Source organism: Diceros bicornis, chromosome 17 (genome assembly GCF_020826845.1).
Source record: "Diceros bicornis minor isolate mBicDic1 chromosome 17, mDicBic1.mat.cur, whole genome shotgun sequence".
NCBI classification, from domain to species: domain Eukaryota; kingdom Metazoa; phylum Chordata; class Mammalia; order Perissodactyla; family Rhinocerotidae; genus Diceros; species Diceros bicornis.
Window position 1 is genome coordinate 34728441 of NC_080756.1, and position 17211 is coordinate 34745651.

Below are 17211 nucleotides of genomic sequence, written 5' to 3' on the forward strand. Positions count from 1 at the left end.
GGGATTTTAATACATTTCTCTCAATAATCAACAGCTTGAGCAGTGGAAAATCAGTATGGTAACATAAAATTTGAATATAACTCATAGGCTTGATTAATGGATACATGCGTAACACCATACCAATAGTAGGGAATATATATTCTTTTCAAGCATACATAGAACATTTATGAAAATTTGCCAAATAGTGGGTCATCATTACATTTCAAAGATTCAGTGTCATATAAATATTATTCTCTGAACACAATGTAATAAGTAGGAATCAATAATAAAGAGAGATTGAAAAATGTCATATCTGGATTTTTTTTTTAAATTCTAAATACAACGTTACAGTGAATTAGACACATTTATCTGTTGCAGTTAACTTCAGGACTGAGCAATACAGGATACCCCTGGCATGGGCAGAGCATTTCTCTTTCACAGGGAAACAAGAGGGGCATAAAATAAAGTTTTACTGCAACACATAAGTATGTACTTCATATAGACAAATTCACTGAGGGAGTATCCATTCTGTAATGGAGTTCATTATCCTTTCAATAGTGAAATCTAATAGTATATTCATATAGAGAAATTTAATGGAATCTATATACAACTTCTTAGGTTTCTTCCAATATACACACAATTTCTTTATAGCAAATTAAGTGGAATGCCTACTTTTTTCTAATAGTGTTTTATGTAAATAAATATAATGCTACAAATCAGATTCCCATTCCAGACTATGAGCTTCTTTAGGGCAGTAAATATATCTGCTTTTGGAAATCATACAAGGATGCGCTGAGAATGATTTTCACGAAACAGACCGAATCCTACCCATCTAGAGCACTACTTTCATTAAGTGTGTTGTGTGCATGTCAAAACACTCATTTTAACTGTTTCCTCCCATTGTTCTACTTAAATCCTCTCCTTTTTAAAACCATCAGTTTGTTCTTCTGTCATGCCTTGGTCTTTATAACAATCATAAAACAAAGCTGTGTATTTAATATAATGTTTTTTTAATTGAGGTAACATTGGTTTATAACACTATATAAATTTCAGGTGTACATCATTATATTTCGATTTCTGTGTAGACTACATCATGTTCACCACCCAAAGTCTAATTACCATCCATCACCATACACATGTGCCCTATCATCCCTTTCGCCCTTCTCCCTCCTCACTTCCCCTCTGGTAACAACCAATCTAATCTCTGTATCTATGTGTCTATTTGTTGTTGTTGTTTTTATCTTCTACTTGTGAGTGAGATCATATAGTATTTGACTTTCTCATCTGACTTATTTCACTTAGCATAATACCCTCAAGGTCCATCCATGTTGTCATAAATGGCAAGATTTCATCTTTTTTTATAGCTGAGTAGCATTCCACTGTGTATACATACCACATCTTCTTTATCCATTCATCCCTTGATGGGCACTTAGATTATTTTCAAGTCTTGGCTATCGTGAATAATGCTGCAATGAACATAGCGTTACATATATCTCGACGCATTCGTGTTTTCAGGGATATCCATTTATTTGGATAAATATCCAGCAATGGAATAGCTAGATCACATGGTAGTTATATTCCTAATTTTTTGAGGAATCTGCATACTGTTTTCAACAGTGGCTGCACCAGTTTACAGTCCTATCAGCAGTGTATGAGAGTTCCTTTTTCTTCACAACCTCTCCAACACCTGTTATTTCTTGTCTTGTTAATTATAGCCATTCTGATGGGCATGGAGGTGATATCTCATTATAGTTTTGATTTGCATTTCCCTAATAATTAGTAATATTGAACATCTTTTCACATGCCTTTTAGCCACCTGTATAGCTTCTTTGGAAAAATGACTGTTCAGATCTTCTGCCCATTTTTCAATTGGGTTGTTTGTTTCTTTGTTGTTGAGATATATGAGTTTGTTAAATATTTTGGATATTAACCCTCATCAGATATATGGTTTGCAAATATCTTCTCCTAATTATTACATTGTCTTTTTTGTTTTGTTGATGATTTCCTTTGCTGTGCAGAAGATTTTTAGTTTGATGTAGTCCCATCTATTTATTTTTTCTTTTGTTTCCCTTGCCTGGTGAGACAGTGTATTCAAAAAGATGCTGCTACGACCAATGTCAAAGAGCATGCTGCTTATATATTCTTCTAGAAGTTTCATGGTTTCAGGTCTTACATTCAAGTCTTTAATCCATTTTGAATTAATTTTTGTGTATAGTGTTAGATAATGGTCCACTTTCATTCTTTTGCATGTGGCTGTCCAGTTTTCCCAACACCATTTATTGAAGAGACTTTCTTTTCCCCATTGTATGTTCTTGCTTCCCTTGTCTATATAATCATTTTTAATCCTCTCATTTCCCCTTACTATCAGAAATAGTTATTGCAACTTAAGATTAAAAATCATACACGTCTGTAAATTATTAAACAACTAACTTCTCTAATAGTCTTTCCTAAATTAACTCACTAAGACATCCATCTAAACCCAAATTTGGAAGGCTAGAAAAAAATCCCTGGTAAAATACATCATACAGGATGAAATTATTCAATATCAGAAAAGTAAAGCCAAAAAAATTTCCACTCAAAAGTTCTACTTGATATCTCTTAAAAATACATATACAGATTGACTACAAAGGGGCATGAGGGAAATTTTGGGGTGATGGAAATGTTTTTTTAATCTTGATTTAGGTAGTAGTTGTAAAACTCTTTAAGTCTGTCAAAATTCAAAGAATGGTACACTTAAAATAGCTGGATTCTACTGTTTATAAATTATATTTAAATAAAGAAAAAATACACATACACTTTAAGTAAATTAATTTTGAACTTATACTATTTTTGTCTACCTACAACACCTTTACTTTCTCTTCCAGTCAAATGCCAATCTTTCAAGTCCCATGAAAATGTTACCTCTTTTGAAATCTTCGAAAATTCAGAATTGCCCGCTCTCTTATCTATAATCCCAGAGTATTCTGTTTCTATCATCAGTGTACTGTTTATTATATTGCAGTATAGTTCATTTTATATCTGTCTCCCACAATAAGGCTATTAGTTTCCTGAAGGCAGAGAATGTCCTTATATTTTTAAAAAATCTTTCTAGTACAGTGCCTAGTATATTGAAAGCTCTCAATTTAAGTTTATGATACCATTACAGATACTAGTGTTCAAGAGAAGTTCTACCAGTTATTAAAATCACTGCCTAAAGATAACTTAAAGGAAAAAAGAGTACTGAATTAATATCTGACTCTGATAACAACAAGCAACTGTCTTTTTCTGACCCATGATGAAAGAAAAAAAAGTAGTGGTCACCTAAAAATTGTACACAAATATTATTGGGAAACTAATTAAATAACTCTCCTAAGTGCAACCTGACCAATGCTTTAACAAGGTTACAGTTTGAACCACACCAATCATCTGGTTTGCAAGATTTCCTGCTGGACATCAACACCAACCACTCGTTAGACCCAAAACCACCTTGGGAAATAGCTGTGGCTAAGATTTACACAGACCAGTAATGGACTAAATTACTGGTTCAGTTGAAAAACAGGTCAGAAGCATATAGAACATGACAGAAATGGTAAAGTCAATAAAAAGAATTATATATCAGACTCCAGCCCCACTCCTCAAAATTTAGCTGAGAGTTTTAAGACTCCAAAGTTGTTAGAAGACTTAAGAAAGGTCTGGCAAATTTTTCACACAAACCTTTTAATTAGCATGAAATGCAGACTTGGTGAATAACATCTTAGGAAAGATTATCACATTTTTAATATCTTTTAGATAGGAAATAAAGTAATCATATCAAACATCTTTGACATATTTTCTTAAAATCCATGTAGAAAATAAAGACAATGCCTCTTTCTCTTCCATGTGCAATAAAAATATATTCCCTAGTTGAGAAGGGGAATTTCTTGAAGTAGAAAATTTTATTTTCTACAGTCACATAAAGTACATATTTTAAAATACAACACACTCCATTCAGTCCCCCCAAAATAAACTACATTTCTATGAAGTATATGAGGTCACACAATAAACATTGTGAATGATCATGAATGAGCATACCATGTAATGAAAAATCCAATATTAAGTACTAACATTAATAAAAGAATGCTTGACAAACAAAGAGTAGAGTGTTGAGAATGGTTCAGCCCTGGTCCTGATCAGTTCATAGTAGGGACCAATAGTTTTCAAATTCTGTCCAGCAGACTACTCAATACCCCCATACCCACTTCAACTAGAGTCACTATGCTTTTACTGGTCTTATTTGTAAGAAAAGTCTTCAGTAGAAGCTTTTAATCTAAGAAAAGGTTTGACGGCTAAAACAAATTTGCTAAAGTAGATAATGAGAATTTATATTCACACTTCTGATTTCAGCTTTGACATGTAAAGAGCCGGGAAGTCATCACTCTGATTCTTAAAACAAGAAAAATGCCGAACAAACTAAAGATCAATTACGTGCCTTAGATCCATCAGAGAACTGTCATGGGGCAAACTGCCACCCCAAAATCTACAGAGACAAGCAAATCCATTGAGTGACAGCCAAGATCTTACCTAGAGCAGAAACTGCTGGAGCCATAAACTGGTAGGAATACTTAAAAGGTAAATTTGAAGAATTGCTGGAGGCTGAGTGAGGAGGAGAGTAAGAATTCTTGGGTGCTTAACGTCTTACGGGGTTCCTCACAATTTTATTGGTATTTCTCCCAGAAATCCATCAGGATCCCAGTGTGAAGAGCCAAGAAATTTCCCCTCATAGCTCTGGCAAGGGGAGCAGAAAAAGTAACCACCGTGAAATAAGCCCAGAGCATTCTCTGTAACAAAGGCCTATTCTTTAGGTGAAAGACTTTATCAAAACCCTATAAAACCTTTCATCCGGGGGAAAGACATTACCAAGATTCCAGCACCCTCTAGTATTCTTGTCTCACATAAAGGAGAGAGGAAAAGCCAACAAACACTAGTGAAGGTTGCAGAGCCACTAAAAGACTGAGATTTAATCATAAGATTGTAGAATGCTTCCCCATCCCCCAAAGCTTATCACCAAACCAACAGGGTTCTAGTATATTAACAGTGGATAACAACTGAAAGGGCTGTAAGATGCAGACTCTATCTAAGGAGGAGTTCTTAGGGAAGCCAAAGATAACACAGAAGACAAAAATAAGGACCCTTAAGAAATCTGAACTATCTGGCAACTTATAGCAACAGAAAACATTCAACACAGCTACTCACTCCTAGTCAAATTAACAAAACCTCCCACTAAAAGTCTATTTTCCTCAATTCCTATTACATGACACAACATGTTCTTCTTTTAACAAAGAATTATAAGGCATGCTAAAAGGCTAAAAAGTCTGAAGGAACAAAGAAAGCATCGGAACCAGTTTCAGATATGATGAAGATTTTGGAATGATCAGACTGGAAATTTAAAATAAGAATGATTAATATGTTGAGGAATCTAATGGAAAAAGTATATAAGATGCAAGAACAGGTAGGTAATGTGCAGATGGGAACTCTAAGAAAGAATCAAAAGGAAATGCTAGAAATCAAAACTGAAAGGAAGAATGCCTTTGATGGCTTTATCAGTAGACTCAACCTACTAAGGAAAGAATCTCAAGCATGAAGATAGGCCCCAAAAAACTCCTAGACTGAAGTACAAAGAAGAAAAAAAAGGAAAATAAAACAAAAACACAGACCAGAACAGCCAAGAACTGTGAGACAATTTTAAAATGCATAACATATGTGCAATTGAAATAACAAAAAGAGAAGAAAGACAGAATGAAGAAGAATATTTGGAGTAATAATGGTCAATTTCCTAACATTAATGACAAACACCAAACCACAGATCTAGGAAGCATAGAGCACACCAATCTACACTTATGCACATCATATTCAAATGGCAGAAAAAAAGGAGCCAGAGGAAAAAAAATAATTTAAGAGAAAAAAGATAAGAATTACAATAGACTTCTCTTCAGAAACCATGCAAGCTAAAAAAAGAGTGGAGCGAAATATTTAAAGTATTAAAAGAAAAAAATCATCAAGAAGAGCAGAGATTTACCATACCACATATTAAGATCCACCACACTATAATAAAAGATGGTAATAAAATACTGTTGTATTTATGCAAGGACAGATGGATTAATGCATCAGAATAGAAAGCTCAGAGACAGAATCACGTATATATGGGAACTTAATATATGATAAAAAAAGCACCTCAAAACAATCTGTAAAGGGGACATTGTTTATTAGTTCAGCGGTTCTCAAACTTCTGCATGTATCAGAATCACCTGGAGGATTTGTTAAAAGAGATTGATGGACCCAAGAGCAGAGTTTCTGATTCAGTAGTCAGGGGTAGTGCTAGAGGACTTGCATTTCTAACAAGCTCCTAAGTGACACTGATATTGAAGCTGCTGGTCCAAGAACTGTACTTTAAGAACCACGGCCCTACTGTTGTCAGGTGCTCAGCTGAACTGGAAAGAGGGAGTCTCAGGTGTAGGGGTTGCTGATTAAGCAACAATGAGCCAAAGTGAAAGTTCACAGAGAAGCCTTCAATCACTTACTGGGTAGTAGAAGCAAATGGCTAAAACCAGAGAAAGCACTGACTCCCTTGTTCCATTTTCCCCCCTGGAACTGTGCACAAGGGTAAGTCATGTGAATCAGCTCAGACATGGGAGTCATCTCCCTGCTGCAGGAGCATGAAACATAAGTCCATGGCAGTTTGATGGACCCTGGGGTAGGAGAAGAGAAAGGCAGGGAGGACGAGGAGTGGAAAAGTACTGAATACTGAGTCAGAGTGAGGAAAAGTGTCTTTAAGGTTTCCCATTCCTCCTCCCAATAAGGAGGCCTCAGCAGAAGCACCTGAAGAGACCTCTGTCCAAGACCTCAGATAAAGAGACTAAGGAATGAAGGTGCCTGAACTAGGAATGCAAATATATGAAGAGCTGGTCAGCCAGGGGGGCCTGAGTACTTAAATGGCACTCCCTTCAAAGACTACAATGCACTGGCTGTGCACCAAGTCTAGTGTGAGGAGAGTAGTTTTCCCTGTGAGGCCTGCCAGATAAAGCCTTTGTAATTGCCTATGGTCAGGCCTGAAAAATCACACATAGATTTTTAACCAGGAGCCAGACTCCTCAAGTATATATTACTAGGAAAAGTGGCTCATTTTAGGGAGGAAAATGAAAATGGGTATTGGATTTTATCTAACATCATATACAAAGTTAGCCACTATAGGGATAAAATACCAAAATGTGAAAGGTAAAATTATAAAGTTAGTAGGAAAAAAATGTACAGGTAAGCCTTAGGCTTTAAGGACAGTAAAGGAATTCTTAAAGGAATTTAGAAACTTAGAAACCACATGGCAAAAATTGATGAATTGGATTACATCAAAATTAGGGATTTTTTTAAGCAATGGACACTAAGGACAAAGAAAGCATTCCACGTATAGATAAAAGAAATTTGTTTTATCTAAAATGCTTTAGGGATTAATATTTCAGGCTACAAAGAACCCCTGTAAATTGACAAGAACAACAGATCAAGCTCAACTGAAAAAAAGGCTAATGAATAGGCAATTTATTGAAAAGGTAATCCCAAATTTATGATAAGATGCAAGTTAAGAATGAAGCATCATTCATTAAGAGTAAAAATTAGAAGCTGGATAATCCCAGGTCTTTCGGGGAATATGGGGATGCAGGAATCTGTGCATTGCTGGTAGGACGGTAGCCTGTCACCACTATTCTGGAGAACAAACTGGCAGTACTTAAATTAAACATATGCACAACCTATCATACAGCAATTATACTCTTGGATGGAGATAATGATAGACAGTTGACAGACAGATAGATGGATGGAGAGACATGGTTTTTTTTCCTCACACTGGACCATAAGGCCACGTACAAGTTTTTGAGTTGGTGAAGAGTTAAGAGACAACCTAGATGTCCATTATGGGAGAGTGAATAGAAAAAAACATGGTGAATTCATACCATAGATTCTGCCATTTAGAAAAATGAAGCAGATTTTCACATAGTAACAGATGTTAAAATATAGGAGTTATATGTACACATAGCAACAGTTTTGGATATTTAGAAAAATGTAGTGGATTTTCACGTAGTAACAGATGGATGTTAAAACACAGGATTTATATGTACACATGGCAACAGTTTTAGATTTTAAAGGCATAATGTTTAGTGGATTTTAGAAGCATAATCCTTAGTGTAAAAAAGGAAAAAAATGACTTCTACATATAATACCATTTTCGTAAAATAAAAATGCCTGCACACAAAATAACACAAAAACTGCAAGAACACACTCAAATAAGGACACATATTAAACACTTTAAAATGGCTCCTCCAATAAGAGGAAAGACATTAGGAATAGGAATAAGGATAAAAACTTCATATATGTACACATACATACACTTACAGACAGACAGACACACACACACACACACACACACACACACACACACACAGAGGAAAGGGCCGTGTAAGACCAAATAGGATAATACGCCATGAACTAGGGAGCATGATTAACTCCTTCACCTAAGATTAAAAAAAAAAAAGATTACAATTATATTGATAAAGTGAAAAACAACCTTACTGACAATTAGCCTAAGAGGGAGAACTGTGAACGGAAACAAAAATCACATTTTGCAAAACACACTTGAGTTACAAAACAAATAAATTATGCCAGACCTAGCCATAATGCGCATAACAGACTATCTAAGTACAAACCTTCTAATGATACTTCATTCAGACCTATATATTCCAAAAGAAAACCACAGGAAAACTAATCTAACAGTAACTCTGGACAGACTCACATGTTCTAAAGATCACAGACTGTTCCAGAACTTTTTTTTTTTTATAAACTCTGACAAATCTCTGTAAGACTCTTCTAGGACTAATTCTAGACCTCAAAATCCTATAATTATTCTTCCCTACACCCCCTTTTAGAGAGATTCATAGTTCCCTTAGTATGTATTATCCCTTGCTGCAGCAAGCTTATGAACTAAACTTTGTTAGACTACAGGTGAGTTCCTGGCAGCCTTTGACTCAAGGAGTTTAACAGTACAGCATAGTGGGGTAACCAGAAGCAGCTGCTCTGGAAAAGTTGGAGGCTGCTGGCACTCTAGAGCCTTCCATTTATTCTAGGTCCTCCTCCTACTCTGAGGAGAAGCGACAGGATTATTATTTTGGGCACAACTACAAACCTTCATGTACTCTGTTCAAGGTAGTCTAATCTAGCTGTTTCATTCCAAAAATATCTATAGTGAAATATTAATATTAAATGAGTTAATACAGTAAAATGCTTAGAGCATGTACATGGAATATAACGTAATTGCACATGCTTTTTTGGACATGCTACTTGTGCTAAGTCTGTTAACTTTATAATCTGAACTTCACTCCTCACTTTACCCACCTATTTATTTCCTCTATCACTGCCACTCATATGATCAAAGTATTACAGGCCTTACAATAGTTAAGACACAATATGGATAGATGGAGAACTCATAAGTATCAATAAAAAATTTTTCATGAGATACCTAATGGATCACCATTTCTTAAAACAGACCTTGAAAGTAGTTCAAATGATGAGAATTTAAATGCAGAATATTATTTCAGAGTTTGATTCAGATAATCTTTGTGGTCACTGAAACAATGCCTTGTTTTGAGAGTCCAGGTAATAAAACTATGTTTCATCTAACATCAAAGTTCTGATTCATGAGCTTTAATCATAAGGCACAAAAGCTAATGAATATCTTTCCAATCCAGATTATTTAATTCCTTATTTGATAGAGAATCCATTGAGTATAAAGACTTTCTCATGCTTCCATTTTTCATCAAAATTATTATTATTATTTAAAACAGAATATACATTACTTTAAACATCTCTGAGCAAAGAAAACAAATTTAGTGCTAGAAACAAGTTTTCAAGATAACTTTTCTACAATTAACAGTTATTCTACTATGATTTCTGCTATATACTTTCAATGCTTTATCCTCTAAAAGCTAATTAAAAGTATTTCACAAGAAATTGTTCCTACTCAAAGCACTAATTTTACCCAGAGTGGATATTTTAAAGAATATATTAGTCTTGCTGAAGGAAAATATCCAAGATATTGGTTTACAGAAATAAAATCTTGTTTTTCTAAAAAAAATTGTCAATGTAAAGACAGAAATAGTTAAAAAAAATTTCCATTAAGCATTGGAGTAAACGGCTCACCACTATATAAAATATTCACTTATCATTTCCTTAAATTTAATAAAAAGTGTTTATGTATCTAGACAAATGAAGACATTCTAAGTCAACAACATCAACCATAATCATGCCCATGTCTATCTGAATCCTCATTCAGCAAATGCATAGTGAACGCAAAATTAAATTCAATTTCTAGTATCACAAAATCTTGGGACCAGAAATGAACTTAAAGGACACTTAATCTGACTTCTTATCCAATGCTTGAACTCCCTACACCAATTATCCAGTAAATGATTGTCCGTGTGATGATGAGCTTACTCCAGAGAAAAGAAATTTGCTACCTCAAGGCAATGCTAGTCATTCACTACCACTTTATATTAAGTTGAACCATACAAAATAGTTATTTTTACAGGAAAAAAGGTCTACTATAGCTGATTTCATATCAGTGATACACAATTAAGTGAACTCTAATACAAATTTGTATTTTCATGCTGAGTTAAAATGTATGCCTCTAGATTCAATACATTGACCTTAGTTCTATAATGATCCAAAATAAATCTAATCTTTTATCCATATAATGATCTTCTAAATAGGCAACTTATTTCAAGTACCTTGAATGGTTCTTCATACTGTATGTCTTCATGTCCCTTCAACTATGTATCCACTGTCCTTTAAATACGTTCCAATTTGAACATAATCCTTTAAGAGTATGAAACCCAGTACTAAAGGGAATTATGTGCTAGAAAAGTTCCAATTAGAGTGAGACTCCCCTTTTCCCACTCTTTTAGAAAGTGAATTTCAATTACATCAGACTAAAACTACATTAGTTTTTAAAACTTACTGTTAAATAAATCCCCTAAATGTTAAATATATGTTGTATAGCTGAGTTTGGCTACTAAACTTTTACTAATGCTGAAGTTTAAGTATAAAACACTAATATTTATCCATTTCGAATTTCATTTTGGATATAGCCCCACTACTCCAGCCTTTTAAAATATTTTAAACACAACTTCATGTCATATACAATTGTGAAAATATGCTTTCAATATTTTCATTCAAATCATTGACAACAATAGTGAGCAGAATAAGGATGAAGACAGCACCCTGTGGCATTCTGCTACAGACCTTTCCTTCACGTGGATATCATTCCATATATTTATATATTTGTGTGATCATGTAATCAATTATTTATTTAACGCCCTTGCTCTCATATATTTCATACTTTTGTTCACAATGACTTTGTGAGAGACTTAATTTATTAAAGATTAGATAACCTGTCCTGCCTCATTTTCCTGCCTAACTAACCTAGCAAATCTGTCTCCCAAAAGGATAAGGTTAGCCTGACAATATTTTCTTAGCAAATCAATCTTGGTTCCAGAAGTTACCATGCTTCTTTAACAACCCATCCTGGAATCATGCAAAAACCATCACCATAATCACCAGCTTGTGAAATGTTCCTTTTGAAATTTAAGAGTACTTTTCCATTTGCAGTAAAGGGTACTTAGCTTATTCTTTTTAAACGCTTCGAGAGATCACAGGCAATGGTTCAAGGCTTTCATTTGCTTGTTCCTTGTTCACAATTTACCTAGATCTGCAATTATGTACATATTATCAGTAGGCTGGTGCACAGTTGCAATCTCTTCACTACTCTAAGGCTCTGTTCTCCTTAAACAATGACCTCTGTCCAAAAGAGTGATTTTTGTACTGAGGGAGGTTAGTGAAGGAAAAAAACCCAACAACACAGGAATTGCAGAAGAAAAAATTAAACAGGAGTTACGAAGTTCTAATTTCTCCTTACCATCATTGTAAATTTTCCCCCAAGCAATGAGTAGGACTACTCATTCCACGGCTTTCTTCTTAATGTGAACATGACTTATTTTAAATGAGAATGATGATTTGTCTATTCTCTTCAAAGAACACATTCAAGAGAAAAAGAAAGTAAGCTTCTTATTTTCTTTCTGTGTAGTAATTTCAATTTAAAATTTCACTTCTCTATTCACTCTCATAAATTTATTATATGTGGAGAATAAAGAAAAGTGAAGTATGTGGTAAGAGAGAAAAACAATTTTATGGCTAGCCACAAACTGCCAACACATCACTATATACATTTGGGACAATAATTAGCAGGTAATAAAATGTGTTTTTCCTGGCAGATGAATGGTCTCAAGGCAGACTTTTTCTGCCCACTTTATGAGAATGAGACTCAAGTGATCCTGATGGTATGCTAAGAATGGATTAGAATAATAACACCTTAACTCTTATAAAAGTAATAAAATTAGTGTTGCTATTGTTTTATAACCATTATATATGAAATTAAGTAAAAAGAAAAAAGAGCTAGTAATCTGTCATTAATTAATTCTCATAAAATTTGGATTTTGATACCTACTCTTTTACCTATTACACATATAAATATCAGTATGAAAGATAATTACCAAAAAAGTGATGAATTAATACAATGGAATGAATTCCATTTGAACTTCTGAGAAAACTAAACTTTGATTCTTTTGATGTAATTATAGTACTTTTGGATATACACAGTAAAGATGACTACCAGAATTCCTCAATAGCTACCTTAATCAGTCATCAATCAATCACACAATTTACAGTATGCATTTGGCATATCCTAAACTGACAGGGGTGATAAGAGTGACAGATGCAAATACAGGTTTCCAGCACTTTCAGGGACATATAGATAGCTAAGCAAAATCCCAATAGACAAGTAGCACAGAGCATGTATTACAGAAAAGCACGACAAAGTGCTTAAGCATCCTTAAAAGGTCATGGTAATCTCAAAGATAAAGTAAATAAATATGAATTTACAAACTGTGTTAGTCAGGATTCCCTACTGAAACAGAACCAATAGGGTACGTGGAGGGAAGGAGGAAGAGAGATTGAGATTTATTTATTTTAAGGAATTGGCTCACGCTATTGTAGGGGCTAGCAAGTACAAAATCCTTAACGCAGGCAGGCAGGCTGGAAACTTCGGCAGGATTTCTATGTTATAGTATTAAGGAAGAATTTCTTCTTTTTTGGGAAACTAGTATTTGCTCATAAGGCCTTCAACTGATTGGTTGAGACCTACCCACATTATGGAGGGTAATCTTTTTTTTTTTTACTTACTAAATTATCAGTTTATTATAAAAGGATATAACTCAGGAACAGCCAGATGGGAGAGATGTATAGGGAAAGGTATGGGGAAAGGTGCGGAGCTTCCGTGCCCTCTCCTTGTGAGCCACTCTCCCCGAATCGCCACCTGTTCACCAACCCAGAAGCTCCGAGGATAATCTCTTACTTAAAGTCAACTTATTATAAGTGTTAGTCAAATCTAAAAAATACCTTCACAATAACATCTAGACTAGTGTTTGACCAAAGAATTGAGCACCACATCCTAGCTAAGCTGAGATATAAAATTAACCATCACACAAACCTAACAGGTTTTACTTATCAAAGTAAATTTTTTTTTTAATTTTATTTATTTATTTTCCCCCAAAGCCCCAGTGGATAGTTGTATGTCATAGCTGCACATCCTTCTAGTTGCTGTATGTGGGACGCGGCCTCAGCATGACCGGAGAAGTGGTGCATCTGTGCGCTCCCGGGATCTGAACCCGGGCCGCCAGTAGCGGTGCGCGCGCACTTAACCGCTAAGCCATGGGGCCGGCCCCAGCTTATCAAAGTAAATTTAAAAATTTGTTGGCAAAAGCTCAGTGAATGAGCACCTTCTTATATTGCTTTTGATTTATAAATTGGTACACACAGAATTTTTCAACATATATTAAGAGGGCTTAAAACGTTAGTAATAATACTACTACTAATAATAATGTTCTTGCCATACAAATAATTTCACATCTAGACACCTATGGAAAAAATCTAAAAAAGGAATATAATACATAGGCAAAATTACTTATTGCAGCATTCCTTATACCAGAAAAAAATTGGGAATAATCTAAGCTTCCTACAATTGGAAGCCACCAGCACAAAGTTGTTTCAGAACTAAAAATACATTTGTGCATTTAAAATCGTTTTACCGAGTGACTCTAAATGACAGACATTGAGGGAATAAAGAATATTTAATGAAAATATCATTGCTCTCAATGAGTTTTTAGGGTACTGAGAAAAACTTAAACACACACCTGTAATAATGATAACTGAAAATAGGAAGATGTTATGTAATCTACAATCACAGTATGGGAAAAGGAACAAATTGGTGGGAAATAGAATAAAGTACATACATCATAGTGCTTAAGTGGTGGGATTATGGCTTTTTGCCTTCTTCTTCCTTTACCTTTCATTTTCCAAGGAACAGACAAACTCTAAGGGCAACAAACTGGAAGCTCCACGAGGGAAAAGATTTGCTGTTATATCTCCAGCACTCAGCAGAGTGTATGATACACACAGATGACAAATAAATGTCTACCTAATGAATATTTGACCTTTAAAACAGGAAAAATAAAACAAAAACATTTTAAACAAAAGAACTGTCACATTTTTAGTTTCTTCGTTTCTATTTCATTTTCATTTACAGCTATTTGGGCATCAAAGGCCCAGCTGAGAATAGTACTAAAACATATCCATTTGATCTAAACCTATCTAGAATAGTTTCAGGTTAAATGAAATGTCAAATTCTATTCACACACATACAAAAAATCATGGAAATATTTCATCTAGAACAAAACAGTGACTATATCAAATTTTCTACATATTTTCCAGATACAATTTATAAGAAGAGTGTACAGGTGATTTTAAGCAGATGTAAAAATACAGATGCTAATCTAATGGAGTAAAATAGTTTCATTACTTAAAATAAGTGAAATATTCACTGTAATCACCTGCGCAGTTTTCACTTGACTTACTGAAATGTCTTTCAAGAACTTCACAAAAATCTGCCCGTTAGTAGCTTATTTTAGTAGAGGGAAAAAAAGCACTATGTATAAGTAAAATAATGTTGCAGAAGGTAATAGTTCTTGGAATTCAATCTACAAGATCTGTTTGGTAAAGACAGTGAAATGCAATAAAAGGCCTGATAAATATTCAGACTATTTGTTTCTGACATAAAAAATATGACCCATTTGAGTTTCACAAGGCTTAATTCTAAAGTAAAGATAACAAGGGCAGGATTTTAGGCAGTTGTAAACTAAACCTGTAATTTAGTTGGATGGTAAAGCTGAAGCAGAGATGTCAAAAAGTGTGATCAGAGGCATTATTTTGTTTTTAAGTACATGCAGTACAAGGAATACAATATAATAACATGAATGCAACATTTGAAATCACAGATATGAGCCCTTCTATTTGCTAGCTGTGTGATCCTGGGCAAGACATGTAACCTGTCTAAGCTATAGTTTCGTCATCAGTAACACAGGTGAAATAAAGCTTATCTCAGGAGATTATTTTAGGGACCTGGCTGTAAAGCAATTGATACAGTATAATCAGTAATAGACAATAAATAATTGTGACTAACAGTTTATAAGGAGCACTTTAAAAAATCAAACTTGCTAAAGGATTATTGCTTTTTATATATTTTATCTTATAACGAGAAACTATAGCCTCATTCAATTCATAGTATATATTTCTGACTTAAATTTATTTAGATTTCATGTCATGTAATTTTTATAAACATTCTCTAGGCATGCGACAAAGAAAAGCTTCATTATCACGTATTCTTTCTATTTGTAAATTATTATATTCAAATATTCTATACTTTGATTTCAGAAATTTTAAAATTATATTCAGTGGAACACTAGTGTTCCATGGATATAAACACTGTTCCAAAAAGTATAATTGTGAATGATGCTGGGGAAATGACGAAGTTTCTTTACAATAGAACTGTAAGCTTATACTATGTAAATGTGACCACTGAACTTTTTTTCTCCCTCCTTTTTCAGGACCCCTATTAACAGTGAATTATAAAATTACTTTTTGCTTTTCCCAACATCATCTGTCCCAGACACATTGGTATGTTTAATTACCTCCAACTGAGTTAAGTCTCCTTGTATTTCTGACATTTTTTGCTTTAAGTTTTGTAGTCAAATCTGGAATCAAATTCAAATTTTGTTACTTTTTAGATGTTTGATATTATTCAAGTTCCTAAATCTTACTGACTCGCTGACTATCACTACTACAATCTCACCGTGTTTTTATAAAGAGAAATAATACAGCACATAGAAGAGAAGTACTGTAGTACTTGACACATAGTAAATGTTGAACTGTTGTGATTAAGTAAATAATTCCTGGTTGTTATCTCTTCATTACTGTTTGACTTATACCAATAAAAATTGACTTATAAAATGTCTTAATACATTTTACCCAAATTCTACTCTGACAAACATACTTTATTGATACTGCTACCTCTGCTTACTTTTTATTGGAATTGGAATATAAAAGCAGTTTTCAAAAAAGTAAGCAGAAGTAACAAATAATTGTATTTTGCATTTAAATCCAATCTGATTTGAAACTCTTAAAATTTAAGGAAAATAAGACCATTTATATTTACTGTCATGATAGTTTTACTTGTTAGCTGGACTGATACTGTTTCCACACAGATGCAACAGAATAATGTGAGATTAGATGGCTCTCTGAAGATTCCTTTAGCATCCTGTGCTTACCTGATCTTACCAATTTCCCTTATTTATTATAATTGTCTGGTACTAGTTTGGCTTTCCACACTGGGCTCTAAGCTTTTGGGAACATAGATTTTTTTGTTGTTATATTTCCAGGACCCACTTTAAGCCTTGGTATAAAACAAGCAAAAGTGTTTGTTGTTCTTGTAGAATATCTGACAAATGATTGAAAAGCGAATAAATGAGTGGATAAATAAGATAATATGTATATTAAGCATTTTGACAAATACCTAGCACATGATTAGTTCTCATTAAATGTTATAATTATTTAGTGACGTTATTTTTATATTTGTCTGTTGGACTTTGATTTACCTTTATCTTCTGGACTTATCTTGATGGTAGATGTTCTACTTTAAATTCTATAATAGCCATATTAAAGCTTTCAACAAACATTCAGAATGTCATATTTATTAAATTTGGCTGTGTATAATAATAGCCAAAACTTTTT

At 33.9% G+C, this 17211-nt stretch overlaps 1 protein-coding gene across 5 annotated transcripts in view; it reads right to left on the reverse strand.

Moving 5' to 3' along the window:
• CCDC91 (coiled-coil domain containing 91) overlaps nucleotides 1–17211 on the reverse strand; it is a 338801-nt gene that overhangs the window by 110836 nt on the left and 210754 nt on the right. The gene's annotated exons all lie outside the window — the stretch shown is intronic.